Here is a 27,012-nt window from a genome sequence, read left to right on the forward strand (position 1 = left end):
CCACGAGGTCACACAAACCATGGCTTCATTATCTCCCTATATAGCTGCGTATCCCTCAGCTTGCTTCTCTGAGCCTGAGTTCTACACCCAGCTGCAATTCAACATTCCTGCCTGGATCCTCTCTCAACTCCCCACCTTTTGCAAACCTTAACCCTTCTTCTCCGTCTCCATCACAGCCAACTCCTCCCCAAGTCAGCCAGCTGGACACCCATTTGTCCATCTATAATGGCTTTCACGGCGCGCTAGAAAAAACACACACATTTTCCTAGCACTGGGCCTTCAAATATAAATGTGACTACTTCACTGAACTCTGCTCTCCTGCAGAACTCAGCTCCAGCATGATGGCCTAAGAAAAGCACTCCCTCAACACCTGCCTCAGGCAGGATCCTCTCAGAAAAGCCTTGTGCTGATCCTTCAGAATACTAATCAAAGTCTGCAATGATATTTATCTGTATTAACTACTCGATAAATGGGTTTCAATAAACATGTTTTCTACCTAGACTGACCCACAAGAATATAAATGATGTAGTGGGGAAAACAAATACTAAGCTCATTTATAGCTATCATCCAGGTGCTTTAGAGTAAGTCCAGAGAGTGAGCCTGTTCGGGTTTTCTAGTTTTTGCCTGATTTTTATAAATTGGTAAAAACCTATTATTAGCATAATCCCCCCCCCCCGCCGCAAAGCTCAAGAGCTTATAAGTCAATTCAATGAGTAAATTACTTTTTGACTAAGTTACTTATAAACTTAATTTAGAAAATGTAGTAACTTTATGAACAAATGAGAGCGCATATATATTGTTTATTTCAAGAGTAAATTAGATCTAAAAGGAATATCAAAATAGTAATGGAATGTATTTCCATTTTCCTCCAAATTTGTTTCTCCTGCTATCCCCCCAAAATTGTTATGCTTTTATCATGGCTTTGCCATTTTCTAACGTTTACATCCATGTCACTAGCGACAACCTCTTAGCAGGCTCTTACTTAAGGAAAAGGAATAACATGGTGTAGTTCCCTTAAAAACATAGATTTAAATCAAGAAAGGAAGATTTGTGCAAATGTGCCAAATTTCAGCCCCATTATCTTCAGTTGTGCGGTGCTATGGAAGCTAGCAGGCTTCTCTGCATACCAGCTAAGTCACTAAGTTGCCTAGGATTAGCTTAAATTTGTGATTCTGCTGCCTCAGTCTACCACAGTGCTAGCATTACAGGCATGCACCACTGCACCCAGCCATAACAGGATTTTGAAGAGGATAGATTTCAGCACCAACGTCATTAGAGGGAAGTATAAATCCAGAATAATCACTATGAGGCATGGGAACCCTCCACTCCTCCAACACTGTGCGGAAGACAAGACATTGCTAATCAATTCCAGCAGCAGTTCCCCAAGTGCTCAGTGGAGCTGTAGGCAGCCATTATCAATTATCACATTTTGCAAACAAGCAGAAAACAACTTGCCACATCTAGCACAATGGAAAGAGCACCAAGTTTCTCATCAGACAGGCCTGGGTTCATCTCTTTCTGCTGCTCCTAAGTAGCTATTTAACACTATGCAAGTTATTCATGAGCTCTCAATTTTCCCATCTTTTAAGAGGAAATATCCACTAGAGACAACCACTGGAAAAACTTTTAGTGTGGTTTGCAAGGAAAAATAATTCCAAAAGAAGCATCAGAGTTGTACCTGAAACCAGAAAAGTTACTGATTTCTCCTGCAATCCCCACTATTGCAGGAGACTGCCATAACATCTCTTGCAAACGTATCATCAAACTGATGGTCTTGCACATGCTATGCAAGTGTTCGATCACTGAGCTACAGCACCATCCCTAGTTTACTAAGTTTTAAAATTAACAATTTAAAATACTAATAAAAATATCATAAAAACTGCCAAATGACTTGCCCATTTCTGGAAAAAAAGTATATGCCATTCTGACACATAAGCTATTTAAAGTGCTTTTCAGAAATATGCCTTTATTAGGGATCTACTTTATCAACCCCATAATTAAGGATATGCAGTATGATCAGAAAATTTGGTGAATGTTTACATCTTTTTAAAAAAACATGATGAAAGATAGATTGCCATTAATCCTACTCAAAATACTTCCCACCCCTCACTTTGAACATATTTATCCCATCATTCTCATCACTTTCTAAAGCAGTTCTGGAAGTCCACTTTCATTAAGTGTCTTTATTTGCCTTGATGTCCTGAACTGATTCAAAATGTTTACCTTTCATAGTCAGCTTAACTTTGGGGAACAGCCAGAAGTTGCACATTACTAGGTCCACTGAATAAAGTGGACGAGGACACACTGTAATGTTTTTACAAGCTTACATTTTCATTGGATATACTCAGCAGCAGCACTCACCATACATGTGACTACAATTCTTAAAGACACTCAGAAAAAAGAACATTCAGAAGTGTTTTAGAAAGTGGCAAGAATGATGGAATAGAAGGGAATATTAATGTATCTTTTACTGCAATAAATACATTTAAACATTCACTGTATATGTTAATCACAGCCTGGATGTTGAGTCTCATTTTATGTGGATGTTCAAAAAAAAAAAATAAATAACATGACATAGTTGACTATTATATTCTAAAAATGGGCAGCTAATTGCAAAATGTAAGTCTAGACAAGATCCTGTAATAAAAGGAAAGAATATTACTACATAGACACTTATTAGAACAATGGGCAAAATAGAACACACAGTGTAAGTTCAAGTATTCTATCCAAGTTAAATTTCCTGACAGTGATAACTGCCCTGAGTTATGTGAGTACACACTTACTCTGAGGAATCACGCTCTGAAGAAGGAATAAAGAGACAATGCATATGCAACTTACCCTCAAAGATTTTGAGAAAATATACTATGGGTGAACAGAATGATGTACAGACAGAATAATAAAGTAAAAGTGGCAAAACATTAAAATTTTATCAGAATAAAAGGTAGTGATTACTATTCTTGCAACTTTCGTATAAATTTAAAATTAATTCAAAAATAAAAACTAGTAAGAAAACAGGCAAAATGAGACAAAGGATAACTGACCATCAAAATAAGTACTACTACACTTCACTTAAACCAGGGGGTCTCCCAGGTCCTCAGAACAGAGCGCTACACTGAGCAGTCCCGGGGGCTCTAGCAGATTCAAACCTCAGGGGGCTAAAAGGAGGGGGAAAATCAAGGGTGAAAGAAATACAAAGAAGTAATAGTGCCAAAATCTACAGAAGAGAATAATCAGGAAAAAAGAAATGTGTGTTATAAAGTTTATGGGTCCTTTCCCTAAAAGTACTGAAATTGATAAAAATGTGTATTAAATACATAGTTTCAAAAAATTTTTTTCAAATATATTTTTGAAGTATTTAAAAATGATTTGGGAGTTAAGAAGAACCCAAGGATATACTTTCTCATAAATCACCTTTCCAGGTTATTATAGTCAACATATAATCTTTAGGTTTATAGTATTATACTATACTTTTATTTTTAAGATCTCAAATTAGCACTTAGAGGTATGAAATATGCCCTTGCTTAGCCCAGAACTTTCTTACTTTTTTTTTTAAGTTTCAAGAAATGCTTCTATGATGGGCACTTTTCCCATGTGAGCCTAGACCCCTCTCTCCTATACAGAAAGGATGAAACATGACCAGACCTCCTAGGGCAAGGGGCAGTCTGGCAGGTAGGCCCGTTTAAAAGAAAGAATGTAGCTACATAGAAACACATCTGGTATTTTAAAAATTCAGTACAAACTTTATCCCACAGCCATAGTTGACAGAACGTCTGAGGAAATAAGAGGATTCTGAGATTAATTCAGAAGCAGTCAGCTAATTAACAGTCTAGGTGCTTGCTATGATAGAAGGAAATCTGAGCTAATCAAAAGGAGGCCTTAAGGCTGAGCATGTAGCTCAATGGTAGAGTTCTTACCTTGCATGTACAAGGCCATGGATTTGATCCTGAGCACCACCAAAAAAAAGGAGGTCTTACACCTAAATCTTCAAATCTAGTTAGAGGAATTTCCAAATTGGGACAGTAGATTTCATCGGAAACCCAGCCTAATCAAGGCTCTGGCCTGCATCCTGGTTTGCCATGTCTTATGCAATCCGGGGTAGATCCCACAACTTCTCTTAATTTCAACTTCCTAGGTAGAAAAGTTAGCGTAATAATGCCTACTTCTAATGAGGTTCTTAGTACAAAGCAGATAGGAAACAGTACGATGCCTGGAAGGAGTAGGTGCTCAATGAAGTGTTCCTGTCCCCTTTCTCACCTCTGAGTGTCTAGACTTCTCAGATATCAGAGGAGGGGACAGGGAAGATGAGATGAACTAAACTGAGAATCTCCTTAAAGTGCTAACATTCTGTGATTTTAGAATTATCCCTCTTCCCTGCCAGACTTTCCAAATGTCATGGTATCAGAGAGTATGTGGACCATTAAAGATATTTCTCCTTTCTGCCTCATTTTTCAACTAGAAATGATAAACTGCCTTGAAGAAGTCAAAGCCCAGATGTAAAAGTTCAAGCCAGGCTCACCTCAAAGTGACACATCTGCCACCTCTGTGGTCTTAGCGCAACCCTTTTGCACACTTCCATGCCCGTGCCCAAAGACACAACTCCAGCTTAAGATTAGAATACCATCCCCATACCCAGCATACTTCTGGCTACTCTGTAAAGCCCCAAAGCTCTTCCAAATCCTATAAAGTATGCTATATAAAACATTCTACCTTCTCAGGATTCCCACCATTTGCCACAACTCTTATTTAATAAATATTAAATATTTATTAAACCCAATTGCAATTCCAGGTTTTTCTGTCTCTCTCATCAATTAGCTTCTTCAGGCCAGCAGTATTTGTTTTCCATCCTAATTCTCCTCATAGCCTCAACTTCTAACACAGTAGTATTGCTACTATTTCTTTTAAAAAATTAAAAAAGAAGAAACCAAGTGTGCCTAAACCCTTACTTTCTCCATGCCATCTTCTTTTAAGTAATATTGCACCACTTTCTTTGAGGTGTCAATCATAAATAATAACAATTATGAAACCTGATATGGAATGTGACTTGTGACAGGCAGTTAATAAATGTTTAGTGGATGAATACTAGAAAGACATCCAGCTGTGTCTCCTACCCTAAATGTGACTTCTCCTGGATTCAAATTATAATGCTCCAAACAGAGATATTTTTATTTCCATGCCACAATGTCACTCTTTCTAGTATTCTTAAAACATTCCCCAAGCTATGTTGACTGGTGTTACCATAATTAAGAATGGAAAAAATGTCTAAAAAGCACATGCTGCTCCTCTCTAAGATTTATAACATAATTACCACAAGAAAAGTCTAAAACAGTTTGTATAGAAAAAAGACCTGTTTAACTTAGTAAAATTCAGTCTTGCCTGGTTAACTATTTTTTAAGTAGAACACATGCAAATGTGACCTAGGATGATATAAAAATAGAATGATACATTCCATCTCATTGTTGGCTAGGTCTGGACAAAGTATAAAGATTATGAAGCCCTACCTCTTCTGTGTAGCTAAGAACATACAGTTTGCCCTCAAATTTTATATATATCTGGAATACTAACCACACCAAGGTATGCTGGTCATATATCCTTAGCATTTATGGCAAATTATTAATCAAGTCCCACCTGAAACAATTTGTTAAATTGATTTTAATCACTGGGCCTCTCATGTGAAGCTTTGTATAATCAGCATTTCATTTACAAAATTAATTGCCTGATTGATTCTCGGGAGGCAGTTGCTGTCATTACCCTACTGTCATAACTTCTGAGTAGGGTGTCACAACATGAAATTTTGACAGTATGAAAAGCATTGCTATTTTAAAAATGGGTGAGGGGAGAAAGGGATAAAGGAGAAAAACCAAAGAAGTCATATTACACTCCTCAGCCCCAAAATTCTACGTGATCAACATCCTCCTGACCAAAATTAATATGAAGTCAGAGTTCAGGGAATCAGGATTTTTACTGTCTCAAAATAATACCTAGATGTAAAAGCACAGATTTACCAGTACAGTTAAACTTTCATCTATGTTACAGAATATACATCTTGCTCCAGCCATATCAAGATAAAGCACTGTCTCAGATCGGCAGACCACTTGTTTACTACCCACCATTTCCATTTCCCACACTCTTCCTTTCTTATACTTTCCAGTAAAAACAAAGGACCAGAAAATTTATGAATTTATGACCAAAATACCAAAATATATACATTTTAAGCATACATAAAACATATGAAGTGTGCATTTACCTTTCAAAAATATTTTAAAATCTATTATTGTTAGATATATACAGATTTAATTTTTTGCTTACTATGTAATATTATATTGATAATTAATGAGTCTTGGCCTTAAAAACCTGTCAGGATATAAAAGATTTCATGTAAAATAGTGATAATAGTACTATAGAACAAAGGATAAAAGGGGATTTTTTTAAAAGTTAATCAGGGGGCTGGGGATTTAGCTCAGTGGCACAGCACCTGCCTGGCAAGCGCAAGGTCGTGAGTTTGATTCCCGGTACTGGAAAAAAAAAGTTAATGATTATTTATGATACTCCCAAAAATGAGACTATATTACCATATAGGTAATATAGTAATTATATTTCAAATATACCAAGGGAAGCTGAAAACTTGCCAATGACTCTACTTTTCTTTTCCATTAATTTCCCTCCTCAGAAAGAATACCCAATTCTTCAGAAGTCCGTAAACATCAGGGACTCCCCAGCTTGCCCCTGAAGCTCAGAGCTACACTCCATATCCTCAGCATTCCACAAAAAGCAGGGCTGACCATAAGTTGATTTATTTCAAAGGCACAAAATAACTTCAAGAGTAGAGAGAGGGGACTGATTTAAAACAATCCCCACTGGACCCAATTCCAAATAGGGCCTCTTTTAAATGGGTCACTTTGAATTGAAAAGAGGCCTCCTCTGGAGCCCAGATGTATTTTATTTTCCTTTCAGCACCTGAATTTTGACTCCTCTGTACATTCACATCCTTTAAAAGGGGGGATATCACCTTGCAAATTCACTCTATTATCTTGTAACCAAAGGTATTTTATTTGCTGGCTTGGAAAACAGAATTAAATGACACATCCATTCCACTTCACCACCACACTACTACCCCTGCACCACTGGCAAACAAGGCAACCCCCACTGTTAGGGAACATTTAGGCACAGGCTGACCAGCATGCACACCCTTGTGTTTGGGCTCAAGGACAGGCCCTCCTCAAGCTCTCTACTGCTTGTCACCCTCCTGAGAAACTAGTAGTTGCCAGTATTTACTTGGTTCACAGGGATGCCCTAAGGAATTGATAAGGTAAAGTTTACAAAGGGCTTTGAATTATCTGAGAGAGGTACCAAGAATGCCTTACAGAGCCACACACAGTGCTAAGAACAGGTTTAGAATGTCAAACACATATCAAGCACAAAAAGCTACAATATGTCCAAAAAATCAGTGAGAGCAGTAATTCCAAAAGGTAAAATTGGATACTAAGAGATGGAGGGAGGAGGAAAGTAAAAAAAAAAATTAAATGTATTATATTTATGTACCAAGTTCCCACAATGAAAGTAATCATTACGTACTGCAAACATGTACTAATAAAAACTTTATAAAATAAAGAATAAGAAAATGAGTGCTGCACAAACAGGCAAGAAGGCCATCATGAAAAAGCAGTTGGAAACGTACAATCAGGATTATCATATTCTATCTGGAAAAGGAGGGAAGCGGTCACTTTTATAACAGACATCGTTTCTCTTATTTGAGAAACCCAAAGTATAAATAAAGACCAAAATAAGAGGTAGATAATAGGAAATAGAGAGTGTTTGCCTATTTTTTGCAAACACTATTTGCAAAAGGAATGAAGACTAAGAGATGGAGGAGTGGGGAGGGAGGTGAAGGGAAGGAAATGAAAAAAATGTGTTATGTCCATGTACCAACTCTTCACAAGGAATGTAATCATTATGTACTATACACATACTAATAAAAAAATTTAAAACTGAAACAAAAAAAAAAAGAAAGCAGAGCCTGACAAAGACTCTCCCTCCACTGGGACACCAGTGAGACAATTTAATCAGAATTCCATGGCCACAAGTCTACTGAAGACTTTCCTTGTCATTCCTGTGAATGAGAATGCAATACAGCCTCCACAACCCTAAGCGGAGGGCAGCTGAGCTCTGCCTAGACTCCTAACCCACAGACTTGCTGAGATAATGAAGTATGTTCTCTTAAATCACTACATTTGTTATGTGGCAAAAGAAAATTAATCCACAAATTAGTACAAGTTATATGCATTTCACATAGCTGCTCCTTGTTCCCACATCCAAGCCAGTTTTGCTCCTAACCTCCTTCAGGTAGGACCTGCTACTCAAAATACTGGTATCAGTATTCTGATAATTTCACTAACCAGAAACCTTAACACAAATAGACCTAAGAAGAAACATCAATTATAATACTAGGAGCTTTGACTGCAATTTTCTGTTACTTGTCTTCTGGACTGCAGAGTGAATTAAATAAGATAATTTACAAAACAAAGGAACCAGCCCTCACTTTGGGATGAAGATAAAAGGAGCAGGGACCCAAATCTGGCTCCTCCATGAGGAGGACCTGAGGAGAGCAACTACCTCAACTTCTACAGACCTCAAGGTCCTCCTCTACAAAACAGGACGAGGCTATGTGTCCAGTAATACACCTACAATCCCAGCACTCTAGGCTGAGGCAGGAGACAAGTTCGTGGTCAGCCTGGGCTACATAGTGAGTTCTAGATCAGCAAGACACTGTCTCCAACAACAACAACAAAAAAAAACAGGATGGGCCAAAAAACAGGAAGGGCTGCAGCTACTACTCTTCATGCCCAGAACCTAGCACCATATATGTCTATATGGTGGTTCTGTGGTTCTATATGGAGGGTGGTTGTTTGTTTGTGTCTTTTTGAGACAGGGTTTCACTATGCAGTTCAGGCTCATGTTGAACTCACTTTATAGTCCTGGCTGGCCTCAAACTCACAGTGATCCTCCTGCCTCAGCCTCCAGAATGCTGGGGAATTACAAGGGTGCACTACCAAGCCTAGCCTATGTCATTTTAATATGACAATTAAAAGTCACTTGAGAGGCCAACCTAAATTCTAATGCAAAAAAAAAAAAAGAAAAGAAAAGAAAAGAAAAGAAACCAGAAATACTAGCAATGTACCAATATACAAAAGCATGTACAAAATTGTTAATGGAAAACAAGTAGTCAAAACTAATTGCAACTATGTAATAGTGCAATGCGTATCTGCTGATAATGATTTAAAATAGGTACTTGTTTAGTTTTCACTGTTTAAACTTCACAGCAGCAAACAGTCTATAAATCAGAGTCTTCTACCACCTTCCTTACTAGTTTCCTGGATGATTGCTTCAGTCCTCAAATTTAAGGCTGCATCTCTTTGCTCTTGTCATGCTGCCTGAGCATATAACAAACTGCCCATCTTCAAACAGCTGGCTTCGCCAGTTGACCTTAATTTGGTACACCGCATCACAGCTACAGCCAGCTAGCACCGTTGTTTACTTGGCCTTACAGTGATCTGAAAAAGACTATTTTTGAACCATTTCTGAATGAACCAACAAACTCAAGGTGGAGGAGTCCTCTCTCTTCTTTTGGCAGTACTGGGTATTGAACCTGACCTTTACACTGAGCTACCACTCCACCCCACCCCACCTCCTTTTTGAGACAGAGTCTTGTTAACTTGCTGAATTGTCTAGGCTGAGTTTGAACTCGAAACCCTCATGCCTCAGCTCTCCAGAAAACTACAGACTCACACCACATGCCTGGCTTCACCCACTGTTAACAGCAGCATCACAGATTTGCCCAAACACATCTAAAAGCTACACCTAACCTAGCAATTCCATATAATGCACTGATTCAATACTATCATTTTACAATTCTGATTAGGTTCTCTAAAATCCTGTTTATTAAATTGCTTCCTTTAAGCATGCTGTTACTAATTTGTTTCCAACTAAATCATGTATCATATGAAAAAATTATGCTGCAAGAATGAAAGAGCCCTCCAGGGATTATGTTTCACCTAGATCTCAAAATTAAAATGGGGCTAAAACTTTACAAGTGTAAAATTTCTTTTTATAAATGAAAGCCTAATTTATGCACAGGCTTCTAGATGAGCAAAATATCAATATCCCATTATAATCTCCTATATACAGAATGGCCACATCCTTCACAAAGCATATGAAGCAAAGGCCAAAAGACTTCATGTGGACATCACGTGCTGCCTGCTTTGTAATCAGGTCGGTCATAGCATAACAGTGCACAACAGTCCACAGAGTGAAACAGATTCAACCTTCAGGTACCACAGAGCAACAAAAGGAGGCCAAAAATAAGACACAGATACTTAAAAAGCTCGGCCATTGGTGTTTTTTAAAAAGTAACAGTAAACCAACTACTAAAACAGATGCAATGAATTAAAAATTTCTAAAAAGTATATTTCAGATTTTCAGAGCCATGTGACTTTATCTTAGAATCACAAAGATAAAACTTATTTGTACAAACTTTAAAATGTTTCTCCCAAAGCCTAAAGAAATAAAAATTCTTAATACTGCTTTTAATCAAGGATGTTACTGCCTCTAAAAGTGTTAATTTTTAGAAAAGCTTCCTTTCATTAAAAACAAAAGCAGAAAAGAGCAGAATATTGCTTTATATTTTAAAATCAAGAATTTATACAACTAAAGAACAAGTCCTTATTAACAAGCAACTAACTCAGCACTCTTATTTTCAACTTGTGTATATGCCACATTACACAAAGAGCTTTTTATGAAAAGCTAGTATAATTCATACATTTTTAAATGTAAATAAAAATGAAAAAATGCAATTATAAAAAAGGATGAATGGAAAAAAGGCAATCCATCGTACGCAAACTGGAAGAGAACTGACTTTAGACATTCTGGTTCATAGTCAAGTTTAGGCTAGGGCCCACAACCACAAGAGCATCACATGGTCAACTACCAGAAAGGAGATGAAGGCGCCTTTTTCTTCAAAAGATACTATTAAAAGTTAGAACTTACATTTAAATTAGATATCTAGCCAGGGATTTAGCTCTGTGGCATATGTTCCTGCCTGGTAAGCACAAGGTCCTGAGCTCGATTCTCGGTACAAAAATAAAAAATAAAAAATAAATTGGATACCTAAAATAAACAAATAAAAACAAATTGGACATCTAGTTAGTACACATCTAAAAAATGAACAGGAATTTCAAGATTTGTATTATACCAGCATACCTTCTCTCCTTTTTCTCCCCATTTTTCTCCCCATTTTTATTTCTAAAGTTAATGAGATGATCAGCAAAACCAGCAAAAAAAAAAAAAAGTCAATCTGATGCCTTCCAAATAGGAATGTCAGCATCTTCTCTCAATTACTTTTGAAATTTCAATTATTAAATTCAGTCACTTTGAAGAAATTTTTCAGTGGCTTCTACTGCCTATAGAATAATTTATAATCGTTTTTTCATGATCCACAAAGCTCTTTAGATCTGTGCCTGATTCAGGCCAACATCAAGCAGCTTTCCTCTGAAATATTTCCATCGTATCAGGGAATTCTGCATATGACTTTTACCCTGCTGCTGCTAGCACTTAATGGACACTGTTTTATACTGTGCTATATGCTTTGCATATGTCATCGTAACTGGTCTCCATAACAATTATGAAAATTAGGTCCTGCTGTCCCCATTTTGCAGGTGAAGAAAATGAGGCTGTTTATAAAAGATAATGAAAAGATGCTAAATTGTTCAAGTGATTGGCAAAAGGTAATACCAAACAAGCAGAAAAATGTAAAATGAAAACCCACCCAAGGAAGGATATGAATCCACTTGATGTGAGCAACTGAAGAGGTGCAAGAAGACCTGGGCCAAGAAAAAAAAAAGGAAAAGGAAATGGACCAACAAGGAGAGGGTATGTGAGATGAAAGTAAGAAAGAACATCATGAAAGTAAAAATGAGGGCATTCACTTGAAGAGAAAGGAAGGAAATCATAATGGAAAAACAAAAGCCAAGTGAGGTATAGCTGAGTATAAGCCAGGTAAGTATAAAGCAGGATGAAGACAAAAAATAACTATAGTTAGACAGCTCAAACATGACAGCAAAGCAAAAGATAGACACAAAAGTGTTCTGGTGCCCTCTAACAAAGGCAAGTAGCATCCATTATGATCTTTGCAAGACCCTTTTCTTCCTAATAAGTGAAAACACAGGAAGTACACATTCACTTCTATCACATAACTTCACAAACATGGGTTACGTTCCTTACATAAAACGTTGGTTCTTAAATCTTCGTTAAACAGGTTTAATTAAGGTACAAGATCACATGCAAAAAAATTCAGTTATCTCGACATGCTAGAATCAGACCAATAAGTCAATCCAATAAAAAGGAGGCACAGTTGACTGGAGGTTGTATAATCAACTTACTATGTGCTTTACAAATATCTACTGCTATCCTGTTAAATAAAAGGGGCAGAGGACGGGGAAAAGTGCTCACAATCACATATATACCCATTAGGAATAAAAGCTATATGGAAAGATGCAAAAATACTATCAGCTCCATTAGCGTGACAGGCTTATGCTTTTTCTGTCTTCTATACTTGTAGTTATATTAAATATGACCACATTAAACATAATTAATTGTATGTATACAGATACACAAATACACATATATGATACATATTCAAACACCTAAGTATACATGCATTCATATATTTCTTTTACACATAAGATACTAAAAATATTTCAACACAGTATTTTTTAAAACCTTAACTAATATTTAACCACAAAAAAAAAAACAAGACCAAAGCATAATCTTTTTCATTATTAAAACTTCTTTCCTCACAATCAATATGGAACTACTATTTTGGTCATGCTATGGTCTACGCTTGCAATTAAAAGCCCCAGCAGGCTAGGAAAGCTGTAATGTCCTATTTGCTATTATCTTAAGATATTCCAACCTAAGAACCTAAATAGTAGCCTCCAAAAGAAAAATAAAAGAGTAGCCAAATACTATTCTCTATTATACCTCTAGCAATTCTTAAATTAACATTTGCTGTTTTAAAAGTAAAAAGTCCATAACTTAAACACTTCATTGAGTTCAAGCATTATTATTCAAATTACAAAATCCTACAAAGCAGGGTATTATTCTGAGTAGAACATACACACTGAATGAACAGAAAAGAATTTGGACATAAAGAATTACTGACATACTTTACAGGCAATCAAGCTTTAAAAGACACTAAAAATTTGTGCTTCATCTAATGATGATGTGAAGTAAAATGTTTGCAAACAGTGCATTTATTTCTTCTAATCCATAGCCTATAGTACTTCCTAATTATTCCTCATGGCAACACCATGATCTAACACTTTGAGAAGGGCTGTGATTTTTCTGACATAGAACGAGGTCCTTCAGCAAAGCCAAACTGTGAGAAATCAAGCAGGAGAAAAGGAAAAAGGTACCAATGATACATTTACCTGGTGGGCTCACACCTTCACTTGAACAGCACCAGCCAGCTAAACACAAAGGACTATAATAATTTGATTTCCCTTCTTTTGACAATTTGTTTTATGCCTCTTTTACTATGAAGAGTTAAAACATTTTAGTCAATCTTGAAAAAGCAATTCCATTTTTTTTCCACAGTAAAATTCATAACCTATTCCAACTACCGGAGCCATTGGTTAAAGTTCAAACTGTGACACAGATAAAAATCAAATGCTGCAGATGAGAAAACACTAACCAGTATTACACGTGTTTTCAGTGTCTATAAAACAAAAGCCAGTGAAAGAGCTTTCCACATGCTGAGTTCCAAATAGCAACATCTCTTCCATCTTAAGAAAAGTAGAACTGGGCACAGCAATGTGTGCCTGTAATCCCAGCTAGCTAGGGGGCTGAGGCAGGAGAGAAGGATCATTTGAGCCAAAGAGCTCCAGATCAGCCTGGGCAGCACAGAAAGATCTTGTCTCAAAAAAGAAGGCAGAGGGAGACGGGCAGCAGGAGTAGCACCTGCAGCAGCTGGAGGAGGAAGAGCAGGCAAAAGAACAAGGGGAAGGGGGAGAAGGAGGGGAAGGAGAAAGAAGGCAGCTCAGGGTTAAGAGCACTTCCCTAGCATACACAAGGCTCTGGGTTCAACCCTCATCACCACAAAGGGAGAAAAGGTATAAACAAATAAAAGCCAAAACAAAGAAAGAAAGAAAAGGCCAGACACCCTCCCTGCTCCTAACATCCTTAGACAGCATGCGAGAGCCCTGAAAGAATGCTTCCTAACAGAAATATTTTCTTACAATACTGTGTTCTAGTTTTTGTAATTATTTTTTAATTTGAGATTACTACAATACATGCATACTGCTGATTACACCACAGACAGTTTCAAAAATCATTATTTACGATCCTAACCTATTTATAGCCATCCAAAATACAAGGCACTCACCTTCTGCACTTTGGACAGCAGTGCACAGTACTCATTTGCCTACACTGCTTTAAATATTACAAAATGCAACCAAAGACTCCAGAGAACCATTCCACAGAACTTTCTGCTGCGAAGGGGATACTGTAGACTGATGCTGTATCTGGGTTACTGCATACTGACAACATGGTTATTGCAACTGCAGAACTCAACTTTTCATTTTATTTCATTTCAATTTAAATAGTCATATGTGGAAAAAGACTACCACACTTGACAGAGAAGTTCTACAGCTTGCTTTTTGATGCTTAAAAGGCTTTTTGCTAGATAAAAGATTCTTCAATGATATGTCCTGATTCTAAATTTTTGTTTTGGGAGGGCAGAGTAATGAAAACTAACCCAAATACAAAGGTCCTTTTCACATTCTCATTAAAAAAACCCAAAAAAACAAAAAACCCTTCCTAACTGGCAGGGTGAAAGGGACACACACACAACGACAATATCTGCACGGGGAAAGAGGAGCCCACTGGTGGTATTAGGTCATGTTTCCCAGGACTCCCAAAAGAAGAAAATGACTCTCTTGCTTCATCTATGGGCTAAAGAGTCACACTCCTGTGCAGCTTCTTCCATGATTTTGTTTTGTGTCTTTATCTAGCCAAATGATGTCCCCTGATGAAAAGGGGAGATCTTCATAAACTTTTCCAGTTCTTGGCCAAATATCAAGTATGTGGATGCCAGCAAGTGACCAAGTAAGGAATACAAGTATACTTACAACTTCCACAATAAAAATTCAGACCACTTATCCAATTCTACTAATTTCAACCATGCCTGAGAGAAATAGAGAAAAGGCAGAGTCAGAATAGCTGGGTTCTGTGTCTGATATGTGCCATGGCCTCACCCCACCTGGGCCATTGCTTCTTTATGAAGTGAGTACTACAACAGGACACACCACATAGAAAATGCACATAGAGTTCTTAGCATTGTGTTTGACATGTACTGCTTAATAAATTATATTATTAACTATTTAACACTTAATATTTCAGTACAATGCCAAAGTAATTGATTTCTCTTTAGGATCTTGGGTAGTGTGAGAGAACTTGACCAATATAATCTATAATACCTATAAGTAGACACATAAGTGAGTTGTAAGTTAAAGACAGGTTCCATTATAATCCATGGAAAAAGTACATTCCAATATTACCAATGATTTTAAACTATACATAAAGAGAAAATGTACTTAGTGTTTTATTCTGAAATAACCCCCCTCAAACACAAGACTTTAGTGTCGGTTAAGAAAAATATGCAGTAGGGGCTGGGGATTTAGCTCAGCGGCAAAGCGCCTGCCTGGCAAGCGCAAGGTCGTGAGTTCGGTTCCCGGTACCGGAGAAAAACCAAAGAAAAAGAAAAAAGAAAAATATGCAGTAAAGCTTTTTACCTCCACTGGTCACTGCCTTAGTACCAGATTATAGGCACAAACGCAAATGATTTCTGCTTTAAAAAGTTACTCCAGACAGAGAAGTCTTTACCAGACCAACCAGCATATTATTTCAAGGTGACAATCCGGTTGAACAAAATATAAAGAACACCCAAAACACACTGGTAGTTGAATACATCACAAAACTTATTTTCTGGAAATGTTTGAAAATAATCTTTGTACAAAATGACTTCTTCCCTTCAGCCTCCAAGTCTAGTAAAATATCTACCATCTTTAACAAAACAAAAGGTCAGCATGCACTTGAGGTTAACTAAGATTTGACTCCTGTCACCTGATAGCCAGGTCAAAGCACATGTCTCCTTAACCCTCATCCTGCATTTCCTTACAATCTATTAAATGGGGACAAAAAAAAAAAAAAACCAGAATCTGTCAACTAGGATTGTTGCAAAGATTAAATAAAAGAACTCAAATTATAAGCACACACAGAGTCCCACCATAGGCCAGATACAAACCCAGGCACACTCAGCCTTCCCATTCCCATCTGAGCAGCTCCCAGACCACTGGACGTAACAGTCAGGAAGCATTTAGGGAACCCAGACATGAAGCAGCTCACAAAGCACCTGGGCGTAGAGGGAGATGTCAGTAAAAACAGCTACTCTACTTCTCTCTCTCAACAAAACAGGGTTTTAAAAACAAAATCTCCACTTCTCTTCCAACCAACTTGAAGCCTCTTTCCAATTTCCTGTTCACTCTGTAGTCTACCGCAACTTGCCTCCTTCCTGTTCATCTTCCATGGATCTGCATTCAGCAGCCATGGCATCACCTAGTCTAACAGACATCCCCTAGGCACTCAGCACCACAGCTGTGCCCTTCTTCCTTCCAGAAGCCTTCATTTCCCATGCTGCTGTGGATTCTCCCAAGTTCCCATCTCTCTTGCAAATCCTTAAATGTCAGTGCTCTCTAAAGGTCTCCAGCTTTCTCTTTTCTCCATGTACACACTCCGAAGGGTAATCTCAAGAATTCTCTCTCAACATAAACACAGACAAGAGACCACAGTTGGCCTCCTCCACTTGGAATCCCTGTTTTCATTCTACCAAATGCATCCACTGAACTGTCTGGAACACATCTCAAACCCAGCATGTCCAAAATCACAGTCTGGAACTAAACATATAGAATGATCCAAAAGCAAAAACACCTTCAAAAACCTACTATACCACCAATGTGGTGGCACACGTCTGTAATCCCAGCCTTAGAGACCTAGCAAGACCCTGTTTCAGAATTAAAAATGGCAGGCAATGCAGCTCAGTGAGAAGGCCCTGGTTTACATTCCCGTAACACAGACACACAAAGCTACAATACTGTATGATTTCGCCCCTCATATAGAATCAAGAAGTCTGAGTCTGTACCACCTTGTCTTCCCATCCCCAATGAGATTAAGGTGACATCAAATCTGCAACTTGATACTCCAACTACAGAGAGTAGAAATGCTACATCTGATAACTACACTGTGACCTAAGAGGTGTATGCTGAGTATCTGCAAGACTACAGAAGTAACTGTGATACTTCCTAACTGAGCTTGGTTACATATTCACACACAGCCCTATTACTAAAAGAACCAAAGTTACTTTGAAAATATCTAGTTTTTTCTCATGTCCTATGCTTTTTAATTATCAGGTCCTCAGTCTTGAGACCAATGTTTATGGATCAATACATACATTACTTTAAATCATTTTGTATGTCATAATATTCCTTCAAGATTCATACTAAATAATGAATTCTGGGTTGCAAGTAAGTATTTACTTCTTCAGCTTGTCTACATAAGAAGTTACCCACAAGGTAAACATGTTCAATTCTTTTGAATTCCCCTTGACAGCTGCCCTATAAAAAGGGTACCACCTCTATGAAGATGGTTGGTTCAACTAGCTTCAGGATTAAGTCAGTAATACTATACACAATAAAGTAAAATAAAATATAATTATAAAACAGAACACAAGACAGGAAAACTTTCCTTTAACTATAGCTAAAAACAACACTAGGAGGGTATGTTATTTGGAAATAATCTCAACTTTACATTAAGGAGTAAGAGGCAAAGAAAACACAAGTTGAAAATCCAGAAAACATATGAACAGAGCCAGTATTCTGATATTTCATACTGTTCAGACACTTTTGCAGTATTGGTTAAGTGGAATTTAATTTACACTGCTTAAGTAAGACAGGTTATGAGCCAAATTGACTTTCTTATAACTGTGAGACTTGGCTTAACTGACAAATTTTAAAAGAGAGGAAGAGCCAAGCGTGGCAGTGCAGAGATATATAAGCCCAGCACTTAGGAGGCTGAGGCAGGAGGACTGTCCCAAGTCTGAGGCCAGCCTGCACTATACAGTGAGTTCAGAGCAAGCCTGGAATACATAGCAAGACCCCATCTTTCAAAAGAAAGAGACAGAGACAGAGACAGAGACAGACAGAGATAGAGACAGGGACATAAAGGGAAATTTTTCCCATCACAGAACCTTACCCATAAAATATAAGAGAAAGACTCTCTTCCCAACACCTGAGGCCTATGCAGCCAAGAGGCTCCTTAGCTAAACCAAGAAGCATTCCACTAAGTGCTACAAAATCTTTCTAACACCACTGAATCTGGCTCTGAAGGGGCTGTGTGCCATCAGCAAACAAAGACATAATCATGACTGAATGTCATAAAATAACCTTGCCAAAGAACTGGAGCTGTTTTCCACCTTCAGTGTTTTTTTTGTGTTTATTGTTCTGATTTATTTTCTGCATTGTTTTTTTTGTTTGTTTTTTGCTGTACTGTTCATTAACACAGTCCTTCCAGCTTCAACCACAGGTGCCATATACACTGACTGTCCCATTGGGCAACTTATACTAATGGTGGTACAAACAGATCTAATCACTTTTTACTAATAAAATAAAAAGCCACCCAATAATGGGACTGGCATGCATGTACCACTAGGGGTTCAAGCTGCCAGGCAGTGAGACATAAAAACTATGTGAACACGTTAACATCTTGATTCTTTTAAGTATGCTAATTTTGGTATTTGGTTGACAACTTTAACCATCACTATAGTTCATTATAAGCCCATAATAAAACATTACATTTTATTTTGTTTCCTCATTTTGCTTTAATGGTTTCTCTCATCTGGCCCCTATCACACAGCCTCATTCCTACTTTCCATGTCTAGATGGAAGAGAACCTATCCTTTGCTTCAAATATCAACAGACTAGTTCACAGTCTCCTTTGACAACTAAAAGCAAAAACCCAGAATGTAGTCTGGAGTTGCCCTGATAGATGAACATAAATTAAGGTCTGCTGACACTCACAGAAAAATTCAATACCCACCTTTACGCCCCTGTACCACACTTTCCTTTTCTTTGTCTAATAATGACAATGGAGCCATACAATAAAAGCTCTTCAGTTGTAACTCTATTAACAATAACTCAAAAGTATGTTAATTGACGTTTTATTTGTAGTTCTTCAATGACCTCTTGAGAGGTAGAAGGTGGGCCTCCCAGCAATAAACAGCCTGGCAGTGCCTCTGAATGTCCACCTCCTTCATTGGTTCTGATGTACAAAAGGCTTTGAGAATCATCATTAAGTGGAAATGATATAGGCATTAACATCAGGCAAACCTGGGTATTGAAAAAATTTAATTCTACCAGTTAGCTTGTCTGTACACCAAGAATAATAAGGATATGCATAGCTGCAGCTATTCTTGCAATTATTTATAACAGCACTACTATTAATGGCGATCCTGAGTCTCTAAGCCTGCATTCCTTGAGAAACTGAGAATGAGGAGCAGTAGATTTATAAGAATTCTATCAATCACTCCTGACTAGAATGAGAGGCCAAGTTTATCTCCCCACACAACCACCTTAGGCAGGCCACCTTTAAAAATCATGCCTTTGCTGAGCATGCCTTTGCTGCTGACTCAGTACCAGTGTGACATTTTTCTTGTCTCATCTGCGCCCAGCTGGCCACTGTCGTTCATTCTGCATACCTTGTTCTCCCAGGAGGACCACTCTGTACTTGGTCACTCTGATACTAATTACATGTCCGCCTTGCTATTTCACCAATCACAGAAGTACTTTGTCTCTTTAAATGCTAGCCACCCGCTCCACCTCCATTAATCTAATTTTGTGGATGTGCTTGATGCTCCATCTTCCCAGTAGCACAATAGAGATGCTGTCAGCACAGGAAACTTGCTTATAGGGGTTCACACCTTTACTCACATCTGCATGAGAACGGAAGTCCCTGAATGCCCCATATTCTGCATGAACATGCTTACATATTTTTGTTAGTATTTCTTCATGTCACAGGATAACTTGCTTCCACCTTAGTCCATCATGCCCATCAGGCATATTCCCCACACTGACGATGTAAAGAATAACCATTTCTGTACCCCACATAAAGAGACAGCTATCTATAATGCCTCCCCTCCCCCTCAAGTATGCAAAGGAATATTCTGACCTATAACATTTCATAAGCCCTAATTGCAAAGGAAAAGCTCAGCCTGAAAGCCATACAAAAGCTCTCATAAATTTTAGACTGCTCATCATCCCACCTATTGCCAAGAAAATATTGGAGTATCACTTCACATCTATTATTCTCAATGAGAATTTTCCTTCTGAATACTGTGATAGCCACCTAATCAAGTATCATGACTACTATTTCTGCTGAGTTGAAATCCAAGTGTATTTAGTAACAAGGCATAAATAAATATCCTTTAAAACTAGGTTTATCTAATAAAAATCCAAAATTTCATTGTTTATTACATATATTAATCATTACAAAACACGTGAGCAACACTTTATCAATTCATTTCAGAATTTTATAGCACAAAGAAAAAAGTTTATTTTTCCCAACAAAGGTCATGCATTCATCTCTCTGATTTTCTAACAACTTCTGCCCTTGGCAAGTTCACCGCAAAATTAAATGTATTTAAGCCCATGATGGCTCATAATATTAAAAGTATTTACTTCTCAAGTAGCTTTAGAAAATGAACAAAAACTCAAAAAACATTTCAAAACTTAAGTAGGGAAGAAAGAGAAAGAACAGTCAAAACTAATTAGAAATGCCCCCAATGAGAACTTCTTTTTCTAAGGGGACACTACAGGTAATCTGTCTATCCATCTGTTGCTGTGCAGATCCCGCATCTGGGCTCATCACCCACAACACAGGAATTTTCACCCTAGACCAGGTTGAAAGCCTGCTCGCCTATACACACCGCCTTCCTACATCTTCTGTCCATGTTCCATGTGAATCCAATTTCCTTGCATTACCTCTGCCCAGGTCAAGGATGAATGGCTGTCAAATTCCCAGTGGAGTAAAAAGAAAAACCTTTCTTCCTGAGGCAGCAAGTTTCAATTCACAGAACACATGGCTAATCTACATATGTGAAGGTCACGGCACTTCAGTCAGAGAGGTTAAGAATGGAACAGCTCACGTAAGAGGTTGTCTTAAACATCTTGGCAGGATGCCCAGCAAGTAAGATTGTTGAAAAGCAATAGACAGCTTCTGGCAGTAGCAAAGGGAAAAATATTTTGATCATGTGATGCTGTACACACTACCTAGTTTATCTCACGTGCGAAATTTTGAGTCACTAAAAAATACCACATACAGAAAACAAATCTAGATCTCAGCTTTATCAGTTTAGCCATGCTAGTACACCTTTCTCTTCAGAAAATACATTTATATGGAATTTCTAGATGCACTGAGAATAGAATTTCACACTGACAACCAGTTGGTTCAAATACCTTGACAAATGATTATAACTTCTTTGTATTAGTTTTTCAATGGAGCATGAAACTACTTAGACCAGAAAAGGAGACACTAAAGAAATCGTATTCCTTTAAACTGTTTGAACACAACTGTCTAAATAAAATTATTCTTTTCCATTTCCCTCCATACTTCCGTTTCTCCTCACTAATAATATAAACATGAGGGAAATTATAGAAACTTAATCATGACAAAAGATAAAACAGAAATTGGGCATGTTGGCACATGCCTGTAATCCTAGCGCTCTGGGAGGCAGAAGCAGGAGGATCACAAGTTCCAAAACAGTCTGGGCAACTTAGCAATTTAGAAAAGAGGTGGAGTTGTTCCTCAGTAAAAAGGCCCCCAAGTTCAATCCTTAGTACTGAGAAAGAAAAAAAGAAAAAAAAAAAAAGAAAGAAAAAGAAAAAGACAAAACTGCTTTTTGTCTCCTATCTTTACTAATCAAATGCAGAATAAAACAAAATACTAGTGTTCTAAAGTGATTATAGTTCTGACACATCTCACAACGGAGGAGGAAGGACAGCCTTGCTACACATTGTGGACATCAGGTGAAAGAGGAGAAACCTGGAAGCTGTGAGCAAGCTTCCAACTGGGAGAGGAGGGCCCCCTCCTCTATGTTTTCTGCATCAGCCAAATGAAATCAGAAAGAGCTGGCATGAAGGGGCAACCAGGGAAATTCTTCAATACCAGCAAACTCTTCACAAGCGTGACCATAATTTTAACCTACTTACTACATGGAGAAAATTAATTTAAGCAAAAAATGCAATTTGGAAGTTGTATGACTACCAACAACTTCCCTCAACTCAAAATTTTGATTGCTATAAGGCCATAGTTATTCAACCTACATTTCTAATTAAGTGGAATAGTAAGTAATATAAAATATCCAACAAACTACTTATTTAAGCATTACTCAGTAATCTAAGGACATCCCTCTACCCTAAACAATAAACACAATGTTTAACAATTTGCAAATATTCTCTGGGTTCAGAGCCCTGCTGAAAAGGTGCTAAGTACTTGCTGATGGTGGTAAAATTATCTATGAATATCTATCTTTTAAATTTCTTTCTCCCTGCTAGTTAAGAATATGACTATTAGGGGAAAAATAAAGGAAAATTACAGCATATATTTTAGAATTGCTGGACAATTTACTTCTACACACTTGTCAAGGTAAAGACATAGGGTTGGAGGAAAGGGTGTAAAATGATTTCAACTAGGAAAAAACTCATCAAACACTAATTTATTGTTTCTTTTCTTTTTTGTATGAGACATGAGTTTAGTTTAACGTTCTTTTTTTTATTTATTTTTTGCTCACAGATGCTCAATTTCTTCACCAACATTTGTTGAAAAGGTTATTTTTTCTCCATTGAATTGTTTTATACCTTCATCACAAAACAGCTGACTGCATTTGTATGTTTATTTCTATATTCTTTATTCTATTTATCTATGTGTTACCCATTTGTTCTGAGAGAAAAGACAGACACAATGAATACATCCATGCCATTTTAATTGCTTATCCATGAGAAAGTAAAATTCTGTGTCACTCTATTGAAATATGGTATCTATTTCATTACCAGGCGGTATATATTATTGTACTTTATAAAGTCTAATCACAAAAATTCCAGGAGTGTTCTTTTCCACTCTTATAGAAATTTACAAAGCACAGAGGTGTGAAGTAACTTGTCTGAGGTCACACAGCTAGTAGGTAAGTATCTGATCTTCAGTGTTTTCTAACCCGTTCACTTTGGGCTCTTGCCCTTGCCCTGCTTCCATCCTCTCAGCTCTTCACTGGCTGCTTGCTGCTGATAACCAAGTCTCCACTTACCAGTGGAAGCTTTCTGCTCCCACCCCAAATCGCAACCTGGTGCATATGAAAAGCTTCCCTAACAACACGTCTCTTAATTCCTTTACAGTGCTGGGTAGTAAGTTTACTCATCCTTAGTCAGCAGACCCTAGTCACCAAGCAAGCCTATCATCCAACAAGGTGCCAAGCATACTTTAGACTCTACACATGTTCCTGATGTTCACGCTCTTGCTATCGTGAAACAAAGCTAGCATCCCAAAATCCTGACATACACAGACTGTTCAATAAGGTGAAGTTAAATGACCTGAATATTAAGTTCTTCATGCTAATGATAATTGTGAAGCCATGTCTTTAGCAGAAAAACCACCATCATCATACAAATGACATCCAAAACGAAACACAAATAAGGATCACTTTCTCATCAGTGTCACAGCACCCAAAACAAGCTCCAAGTTCTGTACACTGGTCTTCTACTGGAGACAGTGAACACTGACTGAACAGATTTCCTTGCAGCTAATATTGGAAAAGCTAATACTGGAAATGAATATTATGTTCCTCAGGAAGTTTTCACTTTGGATACAGTATCCACTACTCTCCAAACATTCCTTAGATGATGCACTTTGCATAAGAACTGCAGAATAATGTAGCCATATACTTTAATTTTCACTGTGTAAAGTACCATGAATTTATGATAATTCACCAGGGAAAATTATGGATCATATGCTATATTTACTCTTTGTATCCTAAACACCAAGTGGTGCTCAGGAAGCATTTGTTCACAATAGAATTTTGTCCCTGGTAATAGCTTTATCTAAGTCTCAACATGAGACAAGCTGCTCTCTATCTGTGGCAGGTCTTTGGCATTTTAAGATATGACACTCCATATTTTGACTATTTAAAAGCAGTCCTAACCTCTATGTGTAGTAAATTATAACTCTGCCAGGGACCAAATCTGAACAATGTATTCAATGAACTTGAAGCAGACAGAGAAGCAAGTTACTTAGCTAAACCACAGTCTACTGCCCAGACTCCTGGTTTTAAATTTTTATTCCTTGGCCAAAGGTAGTGCTTCTAAAAAGCCAGTTTTGTAGCTCACAAATGTGAAAAGGTCTATAAAGTATTTAAAAAGGAATCTAACAGTGAATGGAGTGGCAACTTGGGTCCAGTGACATAGCCCATAGTAACTCCACCAGTAACAACCAACCGTCCCAATCAGGACCAAACTGTATCTCATGAGAAAAATTATAGTAGAATGCACAAAATTCAAGTATTAGCACACATCTCAGTTTATATTCACTAAACATGTCTGAGATCTTTAATAAGCTGTCCAACGGTGCATAACTGATTAGGCACTCTTGGCCCAAACTCAAATTAGCACAGAATGTTGAAGCTGGGAGGGGCTGGGCATCACCTAACTGACTAAGGCCATCCTCAGCCACACCCTGAAGTGAGGCATGAATATAGAACAAGAAACCCTGTCCACCATGGGAAGGCAGGTGGGCAAGAGAGGTACCACATACAGAGGTCACAGGATTTACTCTGACAACCTCTACCACACAGCGACATTCCAGTCAAGGAAATTGAGACCCTGCTGGATGGCAGAGAAAACAGCCACCAAAGCCCACAAATGAGCCAAGGTCTCACCAGCTCCAAGCCATGAAGTTTCCATTACATCAGGTTGCCTCACAGTACAGTCTTGCTCTCTCACAAATCCTCATGAACACCAAAATAAATGAATACCCAGATGCCAGTTCCTTCAGAAATATGTCTGCTTCCTCAGAAAGATACTCAGATGCAACAGTGTTTTACATCTCTATTCCTAAAGTTATCCATAGCTCTTTAGGTAAGGTGAATTTATTATAAAAATGTGAGCCGGAAAAAATAAAATTACAGAGCCTTACAATAGGTTTATAGTTTGATATATGGTCACTGAATCTTCAAATTTGGTTCTTTAAATTCCAACAACTAGATGCCAAATTCTAGATCAATTTAGAATTAACAATCATTTTAGTATCAGTAGCAAGCTACGCTCATCACAAAAAGAAACAGGAGATGATGCTAAGAATTCCGGAACTGTTTCCACCAATCCACAGTGACTTACTTTCTGAAAGGTTTATTTCAAGACCCAGAAGCAGTAGCTGAATTTACTCCTCAGCCAGCATATATTATCTAAACAGTTACCAAAAATACTCCAGCAAACTAAGTGTCTTCCTAAATCTGAGCAGACTGTTCAACTATTTAAACAAGAGTCTATGTAATGTAAAAAACTGAGAAAAAAAAGAAAAAGGACCATCCTATGTAAGTTTCAAAATGATTCTATTTTCCTCTTTTATTATTCTCTGTAGCGGAGCTACATTTTGCCCTGGCACAAAGCCAGTAACTGATTGTTAGAAATGGAAGTCACTAGATAACATCAGCTGTATTACATCAACCAACAATTATTTGTGTTGTCAAAATCCACTCCCCTCACCAAAAAAATGCAGGCCACTAGACTGCTGACCCACATGGCTACTATTCACACTCATTTTAAGCCAAGTAGTTCTAGATCAATGATGCCAAAAATCCACAGTCACAGTACCATGGGAGCAAGCTTTTTGGCAGTACCTGTATTATCTGTACTGGAAGTAGCAGCGCCACAGACCCTAGATACTACTACCTGTGCCTGCCACAGCACTGACTGAAAAAATAGCTGCGCACTGAATAACCTGTCCACTGAGTGTAAATAGACATTTATCTAGTACATACTTCACAGCATATAAAGATGCTAAATATTCAGAGTTCAAAGAAATAACCCTTGCTTCCCCAGTATAGCCTCTTAAAATAACAAGCCATTTCCTACAAGTTCTCTGGAAAATCTAGTGTTAAAATACGTAACTGACCATGCCAGACAGTGGCACATGCCTGCTATCCCAGCACCTGGGAGGCTGAGGTAGGAGGACTGCGTCAAGTTCAAGGACAGCCTGCGCTACACAGTGAGACCCTGTCTCAAAAAATAAAAATAAAAAATAAAAATATATAACTGATCATATAAAAGGCTAATACATCTCATGGGCAATAGCAACTATAAGGTAAGTGCCATGGCATAGGATGTAATCTCAGCTGCTGGGGAGGCCATGGCAGGGGAATCTCAAATTCAAAGGCAGCTAGGGTGATTTAGCAAGACCCTATTTCAAAACAAAAACTAAAAAGTGGGCTGGGGATGTAATTCAGTGTCAGATTCTGGCTTCAATCTCTGTACTACAATAAATAAATAGCTAACATTTTACACACCAAAAACCACCTGTTAATAAGAAAGGACCTAAGAAGTATTCCTTTACAGTGGGCCATAAATTTTAATTAAATGGGCAATAATCTTTAGTAATTTTTCCATGCACAAAAAATTTTTGTAGTTTGGTAGACGACTAAAAACTAACATGAGGGGAGAGCACAAACTTGAGGGCAGAGGACACTAGCAAAGAGAAGACGGACACGGCATCAGCTGGCTGACTGGTTGCAAAAAAATTACCATTGGAAATGATTTTTACTAAGAGAATAAAGAAAAAACTAATCACATTCAAAAAGAGGCTAAAAGGCAA

At 37.7% G+C, this 27,012-nt stretch overlaps 1 protein-coding gene across 1 annotated transcript in view; it reads right to left on the reverse strand.

The window, feature by feature from the left end:
• Nucleotides 1–27,012, reverse strand: part of Arid1b (AT rich interactive domain 1B (SWI1-like)) — a gene marked incomplete at its 5' end in the record, with an annotated part of 413,582 nt that overhangs the window by 380,570 nt on the left and 6,000 nt on the right.

This window comes from Chinchilla lanigera, unplaced genomic scaffold, assembly GCF_000276665.1.
Source record: "Chinchilla lanigera isolate Chin_1 unplaced genomic scaffold, ChiLan1.0 scaffold00038, whole genome shotgun sequence".
In the NCBI taxonomy this organism is placed as follows: Eukaryota; Metazoa; Chordata; class Mammalia; order Rodentia; family Chinchillidae; genus Chinchilla; species Chinchilla lanigera.